This window comes from Rhinopithecus bieti, unplaced genomic scaffold (assembly GCF_001698545.2).
Source record: "Rhinopithecus bieti isolate Rb0 unplaced genomic scaffold, ASM169854v2 scaffold_13689, whole genome shotgun sequence".
Taxonomy (NCBI): domain Eukaryota; kingdom Metazoa; phylum Chordata; class Mammalia; order Primates; family Cercopithecidae; genus Rhinopithecus; species Rhinopithecus bieti.
In genome coordinates, this window is record NW_016808044.1 from 926118 (window position 1) to 931686 (window position 5569).

At 44.7% G+C, this 5569-nt stretch overlaps 1 long non-coding RNA gene across 2 annotated transcripts in view; it reads left to right on the forward strand.

The window, feature by feature from the left end:
* The first annotated feature begins 5343 nt into the window (after positions 1–5343).
* Positions 5344–5569, forward strand: part of LOC108537671 (uncharacterized) — a 12935-nt gene continuing 12709 nt past the window's right edge. For both annotated transcript variants that reach the window (XR_001887897.1, XR_001887898.1), the window contains exon 1: positions 5344–5386. This is a non-coding gene — a long non-coding RNA (uncharacterized LOC108537671). The remainder of the gene's footprint in view (positions 5387–5569) is intronic.

Sequence of the window (5569 nt, forward strand, 5' to 3'; positions counted from 1 at the left end):
TTGAGGCTGAGTAATGAAAAGAGGTGTAATGGGCTCGCAGTTCTGCAGGCTGTATAGGAAGCTTGGTGCTGGCACCTGCTTGACTTCTGGGGAGACCTAGGGGAGCTCTTGCTGATGGCGGAAGAGGAAGCAGGAGCAGGTACATCACAGCAAGAGGCAGAGCAAGGGGGGCTGAGAGGTGCTGCACACTGTTAAACAACCAGATCTTGCAAGAATGCACTCACTGTCTTGAGGACAGCATCAAGCCATTCACAAGGGATCTGCCCCTATAACCCAAACACCTCCCATCAGGCCCCGCCTCCAACACTGGGAATCACATTTCAACATGAGATCTGAAAGGGACAAACATCTGAATCATACAAATGGATTGATTTATATTACTCTCCCTCCCCGCGACACTACACATTATGTTTACATTTTAGCTGCTGCCTGCAATGTCTAACCCTGGGGTATTCAGTCATGCAAGAGGCGTGACTTACTGAGGTATTGTGGTGGTCCTGGAGGAAGTGTCATTTCTTTTTGGGGTAAAGAGAACCTTCTAACCTTTCAAATCACAATATAGAAGCATGGCTTGGTCTGCCTAAGGCCAGATGCGTCATCCCACAAGTCCTTCATCAGAGCACGTATCTTTGGATCCAGAGTGAGCATGACAAGCTAGAGCAGAGCAGCATCATTGAAAAGCAGGTACTGTTACTTCCCTACACCAAATGCTTGCTGCATCAAGTCATTAGAATAAAAAGGTTTTCCATATGGCATTAATTTATAGGAAAGAATACATCCTTCTGCACTTTGTCTCTCTTCTAGTGAGTTAAGTTCCCTGAACGTAAATTGCAGTAGATGCTTTTGATCTACTTACATTTACGAAATGCAGGCACATGCAGGCACCCACACACTCACGCTCCCTCATTCACACCTGCACATCTATGAATATGGGTGCTCCATGGGGACCACAGGGCAGTGAGCACAAGCCACTCAAACTCGGCAAATTCAGGACCAGATCCTCCTTTTCTGCCTCTGGTACCTTGCAGTGAGAATGCCCAGTTAAGGAATTAAGAAGTGTCCAAACTTTGCGAAAGGTTTACAGGCAAGGCAAGGCTATCGATTGCCCCATGATGAGAAAATGAAGAAAGATGTGGCGCATTTTGCGATATCGATCCGACCTATTAGCAACAGTGGCAGGTTACTCCATCCTCCCCAATTCTTCTTCATGTTCTAAGCATCATGGGCAAAAAGGAGGTAGAGGCTGGGTGAAAGGGGTCCTTTTTAAGGAAGAGCAATGTGTGTGTAACAGAGAGAGAGAGAGAGAGCAAGGAAAAGAAAGAGCAGGAGATAAAAAAAGAGCTAGAGACAGACACATAGAGAAGCATTTCTAAGGGAGGAGACAACAGCATCGATCAACTTTAAGCCAGGAAAACAGGCAGTTCAGTTATGACCTGCCAAGATGCTGAGGTCATAAATTCTTGAGAACTTGAATTGAAGAATAAGTAGTTGTCTAAACGAATAGCACGAAGAGACAGACTAATCTTTCAGAGGCACAAAATACTGGTCTTCACAGCTAGATTTCCTTGGCTTTTGGAAGACCCTGTTCTTTACCAATTGTCATGCATGAAATTCCACTATTAGAGACTGATCCTGGGAAAAGGGAAAGTCTAAATTTTGCAGGAAGGTCCCATTTTAAAGGAAAATAGTAGTTTTGGATGGGGAACCTGATCATACTAAATATTAACATTATCAGAGATGATTTTAATGAGCAGAAAGTGGCTGGGGTGAAGAGGTAGAGATTTTGGAGAACAATGAATAGATAGTGAAAAACCCAGGCAGAATGAGGAAAGAGAGAGGTGATACAGAAAAATCAAAGTTAACTATGAGGCTGGATGGGGAGACTAAATAGAATAAGGGCTTTGTCACAAATACCAGGATTCGTGTCTTGGTTCTTCCTCCTGGGAGCTATGTCCTATAAGTTTCTTAACCTCTCTTTGAAATACTGTCATGCAAATATCCTGTTCCAGAAATTAGACATAAAGCTCTGGTTGTTGTAGAGGTTTGAGTTAATGTCTATGAAGCACAGTGCCTGGTACATTCTCGGTGGCAGATAACTCCCCGTTACTGTCCTTGTGTTATAGAACCGAACTGGGATCTGCTTGCCCGTTGCAGTAAGACCAGATATCCATTCCAAAGTTTGCAATGGGAAAAAGGAAGGTATTTTTCCCAGGGTGCCAGGCAAGGAGGACCAGGCAGCTAATATTCAAATTCTGACCTCCCTGGTGGCGCTCAGGTAAGGGATTTTAAAGGCAGAAGTATGTTTCAGGAAAGCAGAAGTTACAGGCAAAATCATAAATGAATACATGGAGTGTACATGTTGCTTTTGGTCTGAAAGAGCGGGATATCTTGAGGTGAAGGCTTACAAATCATAGGTAGATTGGAAGATTTTCTGACAGCAATTGGCTAAGACAGAAAAGCTTTGTTCAAAAATGTGGGATCAGCAGAAAGGAATGTTAGCTACAGTTTGTGAATGCAACTCCCTCCAGGCCCCTCAAGAAGAACTTTAGAACAAAGAAAGGTGGTCAGAGTCCCATCTTCAGCACCCCCTTGTCTGAGGTCTGTGTGCCAGCAGATCTGTTTGCTGGGAGTCTTTGATGGGGGTCCAGGCTTCCGGAAAGCAACTCAGGGACATATGTTACCTTTAGTTTCTATAGGGGAACCAAACCTCTTATGACTCTAACTTTCTTGGCTATTGTTTTAAGTTACTGTTACCTTTTGCTTATCAAGCTACTCATTTACTTCTCAGGACTAGCTGGGTGCCTGGAATTTCCCTTGAAGGAACTCAGTATTTTCCTTTATTTCCATGGTTGGGGGTCCATGGGCCCCTAAAAATGGGGTCCCTGCTCCATCTCACTTAAGGAGGATATTATGGATGCTCTAAAAGGCAGGCAGGGTGGGTGGGGAAGGTTGGCGCTGAGCGTGTCTGACCTTGTCAGCAGGTCACATACTTTTGTTGTGTCCCATTCCCTCTCCAAGCAGCCCCCAAAGATGGCAAATTAGGATGCCATTCCATGGAAGAAGCATAAACCAGGACAAGACATCACTTTAGGAATTCCCTCTTCCTTATCCTGATTCATTTCTCTCTCTCTTTAGATCTTTCCCAATGTCATGGAAACACGCTGTTATTCATTTACCCAAAACATATTTATCTTGACCTCTGGTTCTTTCCCCACTTTCTGCCCCATTGTTTTGCTCCTCTTTGCAGCAAAACTCCCAGAAAGACTTTACTCTTGCTGTCAGAAACCCCTCTCATCCTGTCCCGCTTGAGGGCACTCTCAAGAGGTATTTCTCTCTCCCACCACTCTGCTGAAAAAGCTCTTGTCCTGTAACCCAAAAGCAGGTTAGTTTCTCGCTGCATGTAGAGTTTAATTATTAAGAGCGAGGTCTGATTTTAAAAAGTGAATTTATTCAGAAGTTAGTTTGGAGGAAGGGCCACAAATAATCCTGTCGTTAAATGTGCTGCTTCACCTTTGGAGCAGAAAACAGTTATTTTTATAAGACAGGGGAGGAAATGAGTAAGGACAGGGGTGCTCCAGTTAGCTTGGGGTCTTGTCTATCGGACAGTTAAGTTGGTGCCTTCCTGGGCAGAAGAGGGTTGTAAAAGTGGCTAAGCAGGTGGATGAAAGTTCCAAGTCAACCCAGGAAGGATGGAAGTTTCCAGGCAAACCCCTGGAGGTGAAAGTTCCATGGCAGTTATGCTTTGGTCTACAAATTGACTGCCAACTCTCAAGGAGAGATCGCAGGAGCCCATAATTAGAAAAACTTGCCCTGGAGGGAATTTCTGGTGAAAGAGAGGTGTAAGGTTATATTTGCATTTTTGAAGAGCTAATTAAGAAACAGGGAGCTGGGAAAATGAGAAAAAAGAGAGACAGAGGAAAAAAAATAATTAAACCACCTCTAAAAAAGTGAGACTTAGAGTCCCAGACATCAATAATTTCTATGTTGCTAACTCCATGGCTCAGCTGTCAGTCTGCATCTTATTTGACACATTGGCTGCATTTGATGCAGAGATCACGCTCTCCCCCTTGATCACACTCCCTCCCTTGTTCTTCATTTAGCTTCCTGGATTTCATACTTTCTGCTCCTGGTCCTATCTCACAGGCTATTTCTTTGTAGTGGCCTTTGCTAGTTCGTCCTCTTCTTCCAAACCTCTTCATGATGAAGAGTTCCAGGCTCAGTTCTTTTTCTTCTCCTGGCTACTTACTTATTGCCTTAGTGATCATATCTAGCTTCAGGCTTTACACACAATCTATGCTGCTTTGCTCTTTTGCCTTATACCTTCAGATTCTTCCTCCAGCCTCCTCAGCTTTGTTCATGCCACAGGAAGCTAAGGCTGCAGATCACGTTACCCAGGCCCTCCCCCGCCGGTTGGCTCCTATCTGCTCTGCCCATAGACAGAAACTGCAGGAGCAGGAGTTTTCCAGGATTCTAACTCTCACTGCTTCAGACACACTCTTCCCTCTCGGCTTCTTCAACCCTAAACATGGTAATGGCTTTTCCACCTCTGCTGTTCCCTGGGTGCCCACCATTCCTTGTAAATCCCTTCTATCCTGCCAACATCCCAGTAGACAGCCCCTGATTTGATTCTTTTCTGTTGGAGCTTTTGAATATGTTCCTGTTTCTGCAGGAGTTGGCCTGATAATGCTTAGCTGTGTGCAGACGACTCCTGGGCCCACAGCGTCAGCTCAGATGCTCAGACTTCTCTTCTAAACTCCAGAGTCACGGATCAAATGGAATACTTAAAAACTTCCTTTGCATGTCTAATACTTATTTCACATATCACATGTTTCCACAGAAGCATCTGATATTGACCCCAGACCTACTAATTTCTTTGTCTTCCCCTTCTCAGTAGAGACGATACCATCTTTTCAGATGTTCATTCCCAAATTCCTAGTCATCTCTGACTCACTCCTCTCCTTCTCTCTCACCCTACATCCTACATCAGACCCATCAAGGAAACATGTTGGTTCTACCCTTAAAAGAAATGCAGAATTTGAGCAATTTTCCTCTCATGTCCATTACTGCTACCTCAGGGCAAGTCACCGTCCTCTTTTGCCTGGACATTGTGATGGCCTCATTATGATGGATTTCCTTGCTTTCTCTCTTGTCTCTCAGCAGCACAGCAGCCAGAGAAATTCTTTGCAAAAAAGTAAGCTCAGGCCAGGCACAGTGGCTCATGCACATAATTCCAACACTGTGGAAGTCCCAGGCAGGAGGACGGCTTGAGGCCAGGAGTTTGAGACTAGCCTGAAAAACACAGTGAGACCCTACCTATGCAAAATATGTAAAAAATTAACAAGCATGATGGAGCATGCCTGCAGTCCTAGCTGCTCAGGATGCTGAGGTAGGTGGATCGCTTGAGCCCAGGAGGTCAAAGCTGCAGTGAAGTCTGATCACAACCACTGCACTCCAGCCTGGGGAACAAAGTGAGACCATATCTTATCAAAAAAAAAAGAGAGAGAAAGAAAGAAGGAAAGAAGGAAGGAAGGAAGGAAGGAAGGAAGGAAGGAAGGAAGGAAGGAAGGAA